Below are 15,479 nucleotides of genomic sequence, written 5' to 3' on the forward strand. Positions count from 1 at the left end.
TAGTGATCTATCTCCTCAAACAGTGATCTATTTTAAAGTGATTATCAGGAGTCTGACGCACGTATAAAAAAGTTTTTATTATCAGCATTGTACAGTTTTCATAGATTTTATCAAGCGTTCTCCAAAATATATCCTCCAAGGGAGTAAGTCTGTTTTATAGGATACCATATGCCTGAGAAAGACCCAATATCTAGGGTTTTTGTTTTGTTTTGTTTTTGTTTTTTTGAGACAGAGTGTCGCTGTGTCGCCCAGGCTGGGGTGCAGTGATGCGATCTCAGCTCACTGCAACCTTTGCCTCCCGGGTTCAAGCAATTCTCCTGCCTCAGCCTCCCAAGTAGCTGGAACTACAGGCATACACCATCACACCCAGCTAACTTTTGTATTTTTTTATATTCATTCATTCATTCATTCATTCATTATTTATTTATTTATTTTTGAGACGAAGTTTCACCCTGTTGCCCAGGCTGGAGTGCAATGGGGCAATCTCAGCTCACCACAACCTCTGCCTCCCAGGTTCAAGCGATTCTCCTGCCTCAGCCTCCCAAGTAGCTGGGATTATAGACACGTGCCACCACACCCGGCTAATTTCGTATTTTTAGTAGAGATGGGGGTTTCTCCATGTTAGTCAGGCTGGTCTCGAACTCCCAACCTCAGGTGATCTGCCCACCTCAGCCTCCCAAAGTGCTGGGATTAAATGCGTGAGCCACCGCAGCTGGCCCCCATCTCTAGTTTTTACCACCCTTCTTTTCTTTCTTCTTCCCTTTCTACATTCAGAAGCCCCTTCTTTAAATCATAAGATCCTTTTGTAGGCAATCCTTGAAACTGATTAATTTAATGCTGTTTTGTCCTCTATATAAAATTGTTAGCCTTTGCTGAGACTTCTCTGTTTCTTCATAGGATTTTCCTTTTTTTTTCTTCCTCCAGATGGCTCTTTTTATTAGTTGGCTTATAATAGGGGCAGGTCAGTTTGCTGGAGATATATATTGATTCATAAATAGTAGGAAATAAATGAAAGATGAATTATTTCAGGCAGCTTGTTTGGAAGACGATGTCTTTTTTTCAAATAGGGATGGAGTCTCGCTCTGTTGCCCAGGCTGCAGTCCCGACCCCCTGAGCTCAAGCAATCCTCCCACCTCCGCCTTCTGAGTATCTGAAGTGCAGGTGCAAGCCACCATGCCCAGCTAATTTTTTTTTAATTTTTGTTTTTTGTAGAGAGGGGGTCTTACTAGATTGCCCAGGCTAGCAATGTCTTTTAAACCGTGAGACTTCTTGGATACGAAAGTATTTAATGGCAACTAAAAACAATAAATAAAAATTTTAAAAACATGAGATCATTCTTAGAGAGAAGTCATAAGAGTGAACTTTGTGGGACAAAGGCTGAGTCCCTCTGTGTCAGGCCCCTTCGAGCTGCAGTTCAGTAAGAGACTAAGGTCTCCTTCTTCTGGGCCTTGGCACAGTTCTCTCTTTTTGAAGTGATTGATTGACTGAGACAAGATCTCACTCTGTTCACCCAGGTTAGAATGCAGTGGTGAGAATATGACTCACTGCAGCCTCAGCTTCCTGAGCTCAAGCAATCCTCCCAACTTAGCCTCCAGAGTAACTGGGACCACAGACGCCAGCCACCATGCCAGGCTATTTTTTTTAATTTTTAATTTTTTTAAATTTTTTTTTTTGTAGAGTCAGGCTCTTGCCATGTTGCCCAGTCTGGTCTCAAACTTCTTGGTTCAAGCGATCCTCCCACCTTGGCCTTCCACAGTACTGGGATTACAGGTGTGAGCCACTGAACACAGTCTGTTCTGTCTTTTTGGAATGACTTTCTCTCCCTTCTCTCTGGTTGACTCCTAGACACTGCCTCAGGAAGACTTCTGTGCTTGGTCCTTGGCTCCCTTGAGTCGGTGCTCTTCTGCAGCTTGCTGGATCAGTCCTTTGAAGGCACTTGCTACAGTGTGCAGTGCTTTCTTAGACCAGCAACTCTCACCCTTGACATCATCAGAATCACCCCAGGAATTTGTTAGAGATTGCTGGCCACGGGTCCCAGAGTGTCTGATTCGGCAGGTCCACAGTGAGTCCCGAGAATCTGTACTTTCTAAACATTCACAGGAGATACCAGATCCCCTGGCCCAAGGACCACACTTTGAGAAGCGCTGGGTAAGACCACATGCTCTAGGACAGGAGGGATCTTGCCTATTTGTTCCCCCAATGCACCTCCAGCAGCACCTCACAGTCTCAGCCATTACATGGAAAGAGAAAGTCAAATAACAAGACGCAATGTACAAGATTTCCCATGCCCTGTGTGCTGAGCACACAGATGGTGCCCCGGCTGGAGGTGTGTCCTCTCTCTGAGAGCACCAGGTGAATGAATGACCAGCAGAGCGGTCCGGGAATGGCAGGAGGGCCGTGTTCTGGGTCAGAGCGCCCTCTGGTGCCAACGTCTCAGCTCTGCGCCTGGAGCTGAAATGGTACGGGTGACGTCAAGGGAGGCTCCAACCGACCTCCTAGCCCCTGGTTTTCCCCTCTCAGCCTCATCTATGTCACCACCAGGGGTAACTTGCTAAAACCTGACTGTACTTGCCTTTGTCCCTCTCACAGCTTAAGCACTGCCTTTGGCTCTCCACTGCCTTCTGGACAAAGCACAGCATTCAAGGTCCTTGGCTGTCCTCTGGTGACTCTCCTGCCTTCTGTCCCTCAGTATCCTATGACTCTCTCCAGACCCTCTTTAATTTGTCTACACCAGACAGGCCATGGACTTTGTGCCTTCCTACAAGCTATTCCTAACAGAACTGAAACCCCACCTTCTCCTCCAGAGAAACTTATCCTTTTTAATATCAAATGTGGCCTCTTCCATGAAGCCTTCCTGGATTCTCCAAGGCAGAAGTGATTGTTTCTTCCTCTGTCTGTATAGCCTAGTGCACAGGCCACTACAGAGTTGGGTCTGGGTCCTCTCTGAGACCATGACCTCCTTCGGGCTCCAGACTCAGCTTTGGTGTCTCAATAAATGCTGGAATCTACAAAGCTGTTTTCCCTTTTCAAAGCTAAAACCCACTGTCTACTACCTAAGTCGTCATAGATCCTTAGATATGCAATCATTTATTCAACCAGCAAATATATTTGAGGCCTTTCTTCTGGCAGGCATTAGTCAATCCCAGTGTGTGGGATACAGAGGAGAATAAAACAAGATGAAGTTCCTGGCCTCTGAGCTTATATTATGGTAAGAGAGAATGACTATAAGCAAAATACTGTATATTGAATACTATTAAGCCGTGCTAAGTGGTATAGAGAAATTAAGCAGGGTAAAGGATAGAAGTGGGTGGAGTGGTTCTATTTCAGGCAATGTGGTTAAGAAAATACTCACTGATGAGGTGGCATTTGAGCAAAGACCTGAACAAAGTACAAATGTGAACCGTGCCTGTGTCTGGAGGGAGGTATTCCTGCAGCGTGCAAAGGCCCTGTGATAGGAATATGCTTGGCATGCTCTAGAAACTGCAAGCTGGCTGTTGTCTTAGGTCAGGGGATCCAGATGCAGACTCTGAGGGGATTCCCATATAAGTGATAGATGAGCGCTCCCTGAGGGGTAGGGTGGGGAATAACCAGCAAGCGCGTAGGGGAAGCAGGGCAGGGAAGAGGAGGAAGCCAAGCAAGCATGTGATTTCGTGCAAAATCTGGAGGAAGACAGTCTCAGCCTGATCCCATGGGGGTGGGTCGGGGTGGGGTAGGGTAGGGTGGGGTAGGAAGGGTAGCTCTGGCAGAGGTAAAGCAGTCATCTTGTAACCATGAGGTCACAATGAGGCAAATGTGAGAATAAAAGCTTCACACTAAGCATGGCAGAGGGCCCTGGGACCTGCTGATGTTGCAGAGGCTGCACTAGCCTGGGATGCCTGTCTCTAGACTTAGTATCTTTTTTGGAAGATAATAAATCCCTTTTTGATGAAGTCTTGCTTTCTGTTACATGCCAGTGGGCATGATCCCTGACTAATACTCCCTCCAAAGAGTTATGGATCTACACAGCCTCCCATATTCTGTGAGAGCACCTGTTCGCACTCAAATGCGCTTCACATTATAAAGCTTTTTCCAGTTTGCCAATCTTCCACATGACAAATCCTATCCTTGTTTTTCTGGTTTTCTTTTTGTTTGTTTTTTTGTTTTTTGTTTTTTGAGATGGAGTCTCACTGTCGCCCAGGCGTGAAGTGCAGTTGCGTGATCTCAGCTCACTGCAACCTCTGCCTCCCGGATTCAAGTGATTCTCTTGCCTCAGCCTCCTGAGTACCTGGGATTACAGGCACCCACCACCATGCCTGGCTAATTTTTGTATTTTTGGTAGAGACAGGGTTTCATCATGTTGGCCAGGCGGGTCTCAAACTCCTGATCTCAGGTGATCCACCTGCCTCAGCCTCCCAAAGTGCTGGGATTACAGGCATGAACCACCACACACAGCCTATCTTGTTTTATTGTGAATTTATTTAGTTACGAGGGAGGTTGAATTTTTTATTCTTATTTATTTATTTGAGGCAAAATTTCACTCTTGTCGCCCAGGCTGGAGTGCAGTGCCGTGATCTCGGCTCACTGCAACCTCCGCCTCCCGGATTCAAGTGATTCTCTTGCCTCAGCCTCCTGAGTACCTGGGATTACAGGCACCCACCACCATGCCTGGCTAATTTTTGTATTTTTGGTATAGATGGGGTTTCACCATGTTGGCCAGGTGGATCTCAAACTCCTGACCTCAGGTGATCCACCTGTCTTAGCCTCCCAAGTAGCTGGGATTACAGGCATGTGCCACCACATTGGACTAGTTTTGTATTTTTAGTAGAGACAGGAGTTTCTTCATGTTGGTCAGGCTGGTCTCGAACTCCTGAACTCAGGTGATCCGCTCGCCTCGGCCTCCCAAAGTACTGGGATTACATGCGTACTTTTATATGTTTATTGGATGTTTGTGTTTACATAAAACTGTATGTTTCTGTGCTTTGCCCACTTCCACTTGAAGCTCCCTTCCCCTGAAAAAATCACAGTGGGCTCTGGCATCTTAGGAGTTCTGAGAATTCCTGCAGCATCAAACCCGCAGTTTAACTTTAGCACCGAATTCTCCAAAATTATTTGACCACAGAACATGTTTTGTCTTGGAAAACCTATTTCTGTTAGCTAGGACCGAGCTGTCTTAACTGGCATGCCATAAATGAGCTACAGCATGTTGACCTATTCAACTACTCAAAAATTGACAAGAGCCAAAACATATTTGAACACTACTGGGCGACCTCCTCTATGAACTTTCTGAATTAGGTAATAATTATTTTGGTAATAAAATAAAGATTTTATTCAAAGCACCTGCCACCAGAAAGACTTTGTCATGGCCACATTGTCCCACACTCTGAAGAACAGTCTGATTATTATCCTAGTCATGATTTGTTTTCTGTTTATCAGCTGCAACTGATAAATTCTTTATTTTGCAAGTACATATAAAATATTGGCTTTTCTTTAACTGAATGATTTCCTCCTATTTTTCTAACATAGAAGTATGGATATTATTATTTAATGTTATGTGTTTCCCTGTAGAAAATGAGTTATTTTGTTAATGTTTTCAATTGCTGTTTCTTGATTGGGGGAATGTCTGTTGATTTTTAATGGTAACATTGAACACAGTTTGATTTTTTTTTTTTTTGAGGCGGAGTCTTACCTGTCACCCAGGCTGGAGTGCAGTGGAACGATCTCAGCTCACTGCAGCCTCTGCCTCCTGGGTTCAAGCAATTATCCTGCCTCAGCCTCCCAATTAGCTGGGATTACAGGCATGCACCACAACGCCCAGCTAATTTTTGTATTTTTAGTAGAGCTGGAATTTGGCCATGTTAGCCAGGCTGGTCTGGAACTTCTAGCCTCAAGTGATCTGCCTGCCTCAGCCCCCTAAAGTGCTGAGATTACAGGTATGAGCCACTGTGCCTGGCCACCTACAGTTTGATTCTTGATGGAATTTCAGGATGAGTTATTCTTTGCTTTTAAAAATGAAAAAAATGGGCCGGGCACTGTGGCTCACACCTGTAATCCCAGCACTTTTGGAGGCTGAGGTGGGCAGATCACTTGAGCCCAGGAGTTGGAGACTAGCCTGGGCAATATGGTGAAACCTTGTCTCCACTAAAAAATACAAAAATTAGCCAGGTGTGGTGGTACACACCTGTAGTCTCAGCTCCTCAGGAGGCTGAGGCAGGAAGATTACTTCGGCCTGGAAAGTTGGGGCTGCAATGAGCTGTGATTGCACCATTGCACTCCAGCCTGGGCAATAGGAATGAGACCCTGACTCAAAAAAAAAGTTTTCTAAAGTTAACGTATACCGGCCGGCTGAGTGCCGTGGCTCACGCTTGTAATCCAAGCACTTTGGGAGGCCGAAGCAGGCGGATAGCAAGTTCAAGAGATCGAGACCATCCTGGACAATATGGTATTTTGTAAAAATGCAAAAATTATCCAGGCGTGGTGGCACACACCTGTAGTCCCAGCTACTCGGGAGGCTGAGGCAGGAGAATCAGTTGAACCTGCGAGGCAGAGGTTGCAGCGAGCTGAGATCGCGCTACTGCACTCCAGCCTAGCAACAGAGCGAGACTCCATCTCAAAAAAAGGAGTAGGTTAACATGTACCTACTTTGACCCAGTGTTTCTAGTTCTATTTATTGACTCAATAGCAACAGATGCATATGTTCACAAAAAGACATGTGCAAGCATGTGCACAGCAGCTTTATTCATTATAGCCCCAAGCTAGAAACAACCCAAATGTTCAACAGGTGAATGAATAAAGAAATTGTGGTAGAGCCGTACAATGGAGTATTACTAAACAATAAAAAGAAATAAACTTTAGCCATAAGCAACAATAAAGATGGATTTCTCAAACATGATACTGAGAGAAAAAAGCCAAAACAAAAAGTATGTACTGTATGATTCCATTTATGCAAAGTCCTAGCACAGGCAAATCTAACCCATGGTGATAAAAGTCAGATCAGTAGTTACGAGTGAAGAAGTTAAGTCACCTTGTGGAAGGATGGAAACTGTCTCTATTTGAATCTGGTACTTTTTTTTTAGAATTACAAAAAAAAGTCTACAAGATAGAGATGGGGTCATGCTATGGTGCCTAGGCTGGTTTCAAACTCCTGGCCTCAAGCAATCCTCCCACCTCAGACTCCCAAAGTACTGGGATTGCAGGTGTGAACCACTGAGCCTGGCCTAAGTGAGCATTTTGAATAGACTAAGGTGTGTGTCTACAGTGGGTGAGTCTGTATTTGCAGGGAGTGGCTACCACAACAGGGTATCAAGGTTTCACAAGATTATTCCCAAAATCCTGAAATTCAAGTTTCACAAGATTATTCTAAAAATCCTGAGATTCAAGTTTCACAAGATTATTCTAAAAATCCTGAGATTCAAGCAATATATTCTTTTTTTTTATTGTTTTTAAGATGGAATCTAGTTATTTCACTCAAGCTGGAGTGCAGTAGCATGCCACCACCCTGGCTAATTTTTGTATTTTAGTAGAGACAGGGTTTTACCTTGTTAGCCAGGCTGGTCTCGAACTCCTGACATTAGGTGATCTGCCTGCCTTGGCCTCCCGAAGTGCTGGGATTACATGAGTGAGCCACTGTGCCCAGCCACAATACCTGCTTTTTTTTAAAAAAAAATTTAACCAGAAGCCCAGACCTCACCACATATTCTTTTATTCACAGACACGCTATTGAATGTAAAGATCTCTTTGTGCTATAGCTGGCCTGGAGCCAGAACCTGAGCAATGCCATTTTATATGACAAAGCTGTATCTCCAAAAATGAGTTGTAATAACTGCCCCATTCTCTTTGCAATAACTGCTGACTTGGTTTCTGTAAATAAGACTGCTAGTCTGCTCTGGATAATGTCCACTAGGTGAAGTTGTTTACCTTTCTCATCAGTAATTGACAGAATTACTGGCCTTTGCTTATCAGAATGCGCAGCCCAACCTAATCTCATCTTGGCCCCTGTGAGCTAAGATCTGTAAATTCCACTGCTACCCAGATAATGTGTAAACTAATGTTTGTCTTGACTTTTGTAAATCATTTATGTAGCAATTAGAGTGACAATAAGCCCCCGAGCCCTCGGAATGTCCGGAGGCCCCCACCCCCGTCCCTGCCCAGGAGATGATTTACAGAATCCACCAGCCCTCGGAATGTCTGGAGCCCGTTGATCCCCCTCCCCGCTCCTCAACCCCACTTCCAAGGTAGTCTTTCGGGTATAAAAAGCCTTGACACTCTCCCCTCGGGGCTGCGGGTTAGAGAGACGTGAGTCCTCCGCGGTCGCCGGCAATAAAGACCCTGCAATTTGGCATACTTTTGTCTTGGTGAATTATTTAATCTCGCATCCCAATGTTACATTATTCTGGAGGCCCCAGCGAGATATTCTCTCATCACCAGACAAAAGCCATCTCAGAATCTCGTCCGGGTGGCCGCTTCCGCCTCGGGGGTCTCTAGGGGAGGCGCCCCCTGAGCTATCTCAGGGCCCCGGAGCGCCACGGAGGAGGCAAAGCGACTGCACGGCCGACATTCACCCAAAATTCCTCAGGGTCCTAAAAACCTCCGGAGGTGAGTTTGATCTGGGAACTAGTTCAGAGGAAGGGCCTGAGTCGGGGGACTGACGAGTCATTGCAACTCTGACCTGGCAAGCCTCACCGAGACGTCGCTTGAGGCTTTTGGTGGCTGGCACAGTGGGTGTCAGCCTTCTGGTGGCTGTCATAGTGGGTGGCAGCCGTCTGGTGGCTGGTGCAGGGGGCATCAGCCTTTTGGTAGCTGGCGCAGTGGGCGTCAGCCTTCGTGTGGCTGGTGCAGGGGGCATCAGCCTTTTGGTAGCTGGCGCAGTGGGCGTCAGCCTTCGTGTGGCTGGTGCAGGGGGTACCAGCCTTCTGGTAGCTGATATAGTGGGTATCAGCATTCGATTGTTTTCCGTAACCTCTGTGTGAGTGAGAGAGTGAGTGTGTATATATGTAGTCCCACGGCTGAAAAGCTACGGGGCTTGTGTGGGCCTTCACCCGCGGTTCCACGGGGGCGTCATACGGCATAACGGTGATTCACCTCAGAGCTGTCCTACCCGGACTTCCATCCTGAGGTGACCTGGCCTGGGGCTTATACAGGTACATCTTTCGCTAAGACGCCCCTGAAATATTCCTCCGGGAACGTGGCCGGGCAGGCATCTGACTGGTCTCCCATCTGGGGGGCACCCACCCTTTGTCTGTCACTCTTGTATGTGGTCCTGTCCTGTTTGTAAGTTTGTCAGTTTTATTAGACTCCTGCTAGCAGACATACACTAGTTCAGGCCATCTTCCCTTGAGGTAGAGGATGTTTTACAGTGGTTGATGGACCTCTGGATGCAGGGAACTTTTATTGATAACACTCCAGCAGAAATTACTCTTCTTCCTTCTTTGTCATCTTTTTCTTCTATCACTGAGGCCTCACTCTTTCTTCTTTCGCCATGTGGCAGATAGTCTTAACTGTAGTTGTCTTTATTCTCTTCCTTGTTATAATCATTGTGGCCTGTAAATTCTCCCAGCCACCTCCCCCGGGAAAAGAGTATCTTTGCCCGTGCTGGGTCTGATTCCATGTCGGGGAGGCAGTTGTGCCCTCAACACCTCAGAAGTAGTTTCTTTGGGGCCGTAGGGAACAAAGCCCTAGATCAGAGTCTACTAGTGTTCTTTCTCAGGCTGGGGTGGAAAAACTGGTAACTGCCTATTCTGCCAGAAAAGTGTCCAATGTTGTTACGGGCAGTGCCCAACGGTACATCACAGAGAGAGAGAGGGAGAGAGAGAGAGAGGAGAGAGGAGAGGAGAGAAGAAAAGAGACAAAGAGGAGGGAGGGACAAAGAAGAGAGAGAGGAGAGAAGAGAGGAGAGGAGAAAAGAGACAGAGAGGAGAGAGGGAAGGAGAGAGGAGAGAGGAGAGGAGAGAGACAGGAGACAGAGAGAGAGAGGAGAGAGGAGAGCAGAGAGACAGGAGACAGAGAGAGAGGGAGAGAGAGAGGAGAGAGGAGAGGAGAGGAGAAAGGAGACAGAGAGGAGAGGAGAGAGACAGAGAGAGAGGAGGGAAAAGAGGGATTTGATTTTTTTTAGGGTCCCTGTGTGAAGGCGATCAAAAAGCCACAGGGGCGGGAATCTCGCAGCTGGCCTAGCGGCTGCAAGCTCCATTTTAAACTGACACAAAAAGCATTTTTTTTCCTCTTTCTCTCCTGTCAGCCAGAAGCCCCCGCCCTCCCCCCCCCCCCCCCCCCCCCCGCCGTGTGAGGCAGGCCACACCGCCTCAGGGTGCAGCATTTGCATCCCGAATCTGGCTTTAAAAAGCTTTCTAACCCTTTATAATGCAAGTGACTTGTTAGTGCAGTTAAAATTGGCTCTCTGCAACAGAACTTTTCCATTTAAGTTAGCTTAAAACAAACAAACAAAAAAAAGAATAGCTAATACAGGTTCCAGGACTCCGAGAGAGAAAAGAAAGAGAAAAACAACAAAAACAACAACTAAATAGGCTCGTCACAGTCCCGACCATGCACCCCCCTCCAGTGCATGATGGCAAATTTTAAAACAGGGTTCTCTGGCCAGTATGGGATTAAACTAACCCTACAGAGGCTTCGGACTCTCTGTAAGTTGGAGTGGCCAGCCTTTGGGGTAAGCTGGCCAGATACGGGGACATACGACCCCAAGATAACTCAGGCTGTCTGAGACATCATGACAGGGTCCTCGGGCCACCCTGATCAATTTCTATACATTAATCAATGGCTAGAATTAGTCCAACACCCTCCTCCTTGGCTTAAAAAAATGTACAAAATGGGCCGGACTTCAGGTTATGTTAGCAAGCCCACAGAAGAGCCCTTCGGTAACGGCTATTCTTCCAGCCCCTGCTGAGAACCAAGAGATGCCTCCACTGTATTCTCGGCCCTTGTCTCCTCTCCACACTTAAAGTGGGGACCCACACCCGCCAAAGCTGCTGCCCCTCCGGGAAGCGCCTCCGCAAATGGCAGCAGCTGGGGCAGCCCCTTCTTTGTTCATATCCCTTTTTCCTCTAGTGATCTGTATAACTGGAAAGTAATAGAAATCAAAGAAAGGGCCAAACACTAAGTGCTGGCACAAGCTTTATTAAGAGTAAGGGAAAAGCTGCCAGGATGGACCCAAAATTGGTGCGCAGCACCTGTGGTGTGGCAAAAGGGATTTTTATGGCCTGCGAGCCAGGAGATGCCTCCAGTGTGAGAGGCTGTGTGAGGGGGGGAGGTGCTGGGGAACTGCTGAGTTTAGTAGTTCCTGGGAAGTGTTCGTGCTGGGGAACTGCTAAGGTGGCAAGAGGGGAAGGGTTAGAAACCTACTCAGATGACATGTTCCCTGGGAGGGGGTCATGCTAGAAGACTGGGGAACTTAAGGCGGTGGCAGGGTTTTACAATAGATAAGTTCCGTCGGAAAGCTCAACATTCCCCATTCTCTAAGAAACCCTAGGCTTTAACAGGGCTCTTAGAATCTGTACCCTAGACTCATCGCCCCACTTAAGATGACTGCCAACAATTATTACTAATTCTGTTAACCACAGAGAAGAGAAGTAAAATTAGACAAGAAGCCCATAAAGCAATACTTGGGACGGGGAAAGGGTCAGTAGAAGACCGCCAGGAGCAAATTAATGAAATTTTCCCTTCCACCAGGCCCGAATGGGACCCAAACACCTCAGCGGGCCTGCAGGCGTTGAACATTTTTCACCGGTACTTATTAGAGGGGGTTGGGGGGCAGCCCGAAAACCTACCAATCTCTCCAGGGTAGGGAATGTGACCCAAGGTCCACAGGAGTCCCCAGTCACTTTCCTAGAGCACCTACAAGATGCCTACTGTACCTACACCCCCATAGACCCTGAGGCCCCAGAAAATCAGCGAGCCATCAACCTGGCTTTCGTTTCCCAATCTGCTCCAGACATAAAAAAAATTGCAAAAATTAGAGGAGTTACAGGGAAGGAATTTAACTCAGTTGTTGAAGATTGCCCAAAAAGTCTTTAACAAGAGACACCTTAGAGGCTAAACAAGATAAGAAAGTTACTAAGGCAGTGATAGCAGCACTCCAGGAGACCCGAGATATCTCACGAGGACCAGGAGACCAGCAGACCAGCAGAGAGGCCTCGGGGAACAAAGGCCCAAATTAAGGCACAACCAATGTGCACTCTGCCGATGAGAGGGACAGTAAAAAAAGAATGTACTTAATCCAGTAGCCTCCGGATGGCCAGTGTGCCAGAAAGCAGTGGCAGCCACAGCCCTATTAGTCAAAGCTGACTTTGGGACAGGGGTTATACTTAGTGGCACCCCACGCGGTGGAGTCACTACTCCGTGGAGCTCCAGGAAAATGGATGTCAAATGCCCGCGTAGTCCAATACCAAGCCTTACTTTTGGACCAGCCCCGCATAAAATTTTCAAAAACCACAGTTTTAACCCCCGCCACATTGCTACCTGACAGCGAGCCAGAGGAGCCCATACATAACTGCCAACAGACAATAGATGTCCTCCATGCTGCGTAACCGGATCTCACCGACGTCCCCCTGCAGAACCCAGAGGAGGTACTGTATACAGATGGCAGCAGTTTCATGGTCGACGGAGTCAGGTACGCCGGGGCAGCTGTGGTCACCCTAGACCGGGTTATTTAGGCTAAGGCTCTTCCACACGGAACCTCAGCTCAAAAGGCAGAACTCATAGCTCTGATAAAGGCCTTGAGCTGGGCGGAGGGAAAAACTGTCAACATATATACAGATAGCCGATATGCCTTTGCTACTGCCCATGTACACGGAGCCATTTGTAGAGAAAGAGGGTTGCTTACCTCAAAAGGAAAAATTATCAAAAACAGAGAAGAAATCCTTGCTCTACTAGAAGCTGTATGGAAGCCCAAAGCAGTGGCAGTAATACACTGCACAGGACATCAGAAAGGAAATTCACCAGAGGCAAGGGGAAATAGGGCAGTGGACCTACAAGCCAGACAGGCAGCCTTGGGACCGGTGAAACCTCTAACTCTTCTCGTGACCCTGCCGGCCCCAACCCTGCCCTCTACCCCTATATACTCACCTGATAAAACTTTGCTAAAGAACAGGGGGGACGACAAGATTCCACAGGATGGTGGATTCTACCGGACTCAAAAATTGTGCTCCCTGAGGCTCTAGGATGGACTCTAGTTAAGGACACACACCAGGCCACTCACTTAGTGCAAACAAAAATAACTGAGCTGCTAAGGGCCAAATACTACATTCCACATTATACGAGATTGTTAAGGAAACTACTACTCGTTGTGATGTATGTGCCTGGGTAAATCCAGGAGGCAGTAGGTCTAGTCAGGCAGGGATAAGGCTTAGGGGAGCTAGCCCAGGGGAACACTGGGAGGTAGATTTCACTGAAATAAAGCCCCCAGCATGTGGCTACAAATACCTCCTTGTGTTCGTAGACACTTTCTTGGGATAGGTCGAGGCTTTTCCCACTAGGTCAGAAACTGCACTAGTAGTAAAAAAATTGTTACGGGACCTGGTTCCTCAATTTGGCTTGCCCTTGACACTGGGATCAGATAATGGCCCTGCATTTCCAGCACAGGTTTCTCAGGGCCTGGCCAAGGCCCTGGGCATAACCTGGAAACTACACTGTGCCTATTGCCCCCAGAGTTCAGGGCGGGTTGAAAGGATGAACTGGACCATAAAGAAAACTTTAACAAAATTTATTCTAGAGACCGGTGAGAACTGGGTCAACCTGCTTCCTTTTGTTCTCCTCCGTACCCGATGTACTCCCTAAAAAAAAAAAGGCTTCACTCTTTTTGAAATTATGTTTGGGAGGTCCCCTCCCTTACTCCCCAAACTTGCGAATGCCATACATGCTGAAGTCCATAACCATACACTCATTAAGTCCTTGCAGGCACTCCAGTCTGTTCAGTCCCAGGTGCACACGCTCATCAGGGAGACTCAGCCTACCCCAGCGGACCTCGCTGACCAGCCAATACACCCCTTCCAGCCTGGGGACGAAGTCCTGGTAAAGAGATTCACCGCCTCCAGCCTAACTCCTCGCTGGAAAGGACCCTACACCGTGATCCTGGTCACCCCCACGACAGTCAAGGTGGACGGACTGACTGCCTGGATTCACCACTCACACGTCAAGACTGCCCCCCCAGATGCAAGATGGGAAGCGGCTCCATCCTCAACGGACCCCCTAAAGCTAAGACTATTGCGCCGTTCTCGGTCATCATCCTAATTTACTCTGTCACACCAAATAAATGACTCCTTGGCTGAAATAGTGTTACAAAATAGGAGGGGATTAGACCTGTTGTTCTTAAAGGAAGGAGGGCTGTGCACAGCTCTCAGTGAGCAATGCTGCCTTTACGCAAACAATTCTAGAATCATTAGAGACAGTCTTGCAATGGTTAAAAAAAATGTAAAAACCAAAAAGCTCTTGGTCCCCCTGGCTAACATCCCTGCTCACTGGGTTAGCAGGACCCTTGATCCTAATAGTCCTAGGGTTAACATTTGAGCCATGCCTCTTGAACATTCTCCTCAAAGTTATCCAGGAGAGAATAGATTCGGTAAAGTTAATGGTTCTAAGATCCAACTATGGGCCCTTATATCAAGAAGAGGAAACCTATTAAAGATTTAATACGTGTTAAAAGAACAGGGGGGAATGTGCTATAGCTGGCCTGGAGCCAGAACCTGAGCAATGCCATTTTATATGACAAAGCTGTATCTCCAAAAATGAGTTGTAATAACTGCCCCATTCTCTTTGCAATAACTGCTGACTTGGTTTCTGTAAATAAGACTGCTAGTCTGCTCTGGATAATGTCCACTAGGTGAAGTTGTTTACCTTTCTCATCAGTAATTGACAGAATTACTGGCCTTTGCTTATCAGAATGCGCAGCCCAACCTAATCTCATCTTGGCCCCTGTGAGCTAAGATCTGTAAATTCCACTGCTACCCAGATAATGTGTAAACTAATGTTTGTCTTGACTTTTGTAAATCATTTATGTAGCAATTAGAGTGACAATAAGCCCCCGAGCCCTCGGAATGTCCGGAGGCCCCCACCCCCGTCCCTGCCCAGGAGATGATTTACAGAATCCACCAGCCCTCGGAATGTCTGGAGCCCGTTGATCCCCCTCCCCGCTCCTCAACCCCACTTCCAAGGTAGTCTTTCGGGTATAAAAAGCCTTGACACTCTCCCCTCGGGGCTGCGGGTTAGAGAGACGTGAGTCCTCCGCGGTCGCCGGCAATAAAGACCCTGCAATTTGGCATACTTTTGTCTTGGTGAATTATTTAATCTCGCATCCCAATATTACATCTTTAAAGATCTGAATTCCCCAATAGATGATGTGATAAAAAATGGTGAATTAAAACCCAAGCCTCTCAGCCATGTATGTTTTCAATCTTATGTGAAGACATAAGACAATAAAATTATTCTCTGCTGTTTCATACAGAAATTGGTTGATCCTCCAAAGGAACATTTTTGTCAAGAGTGTATGAGTTTAAGAA

General features: G+C 47.0%; 1 protein-coding gene across 1 annotated transcript in view; it reads left to right on the forward strand.

Moving 5' to 3' along the window:
* LOC135273389 (box C/D snoRNA protein 1-like) overlaps nt 1-15,239 on the forward strand; it is a 34,538-nt gene extending 19,299 nt beyond the window's left edge. The window contains exon 5 of the mRNA XM_064372227.1: nt 2,590-15,239. The gene's annotated coding sequence lies outside the window, so the exon portion shown is untranslated. The remainder of the gene's footprint in view (nt 1-2,589) is intronic.
* The last annotated feature ends 240 nt before the right edge of the window (nt 15,240-15,479 follow it).

Source organism: Aotus nancymaae, unplaced genomic scaffold (genome assembly GCF_030222135.1).
Source record: "Aotus nancymaae isolate 86718 unplaced genomic scaffold, 86718_ANA_hifiasm-v0.15.2.pri h1tg000007l, whole genome shotgun sequence".
Lineage (NCBI taxonomy): Eukaryota > Metazoa > Chordata > Mammalia > Primates > Aotidae > Aotus > Aotus nancymaae.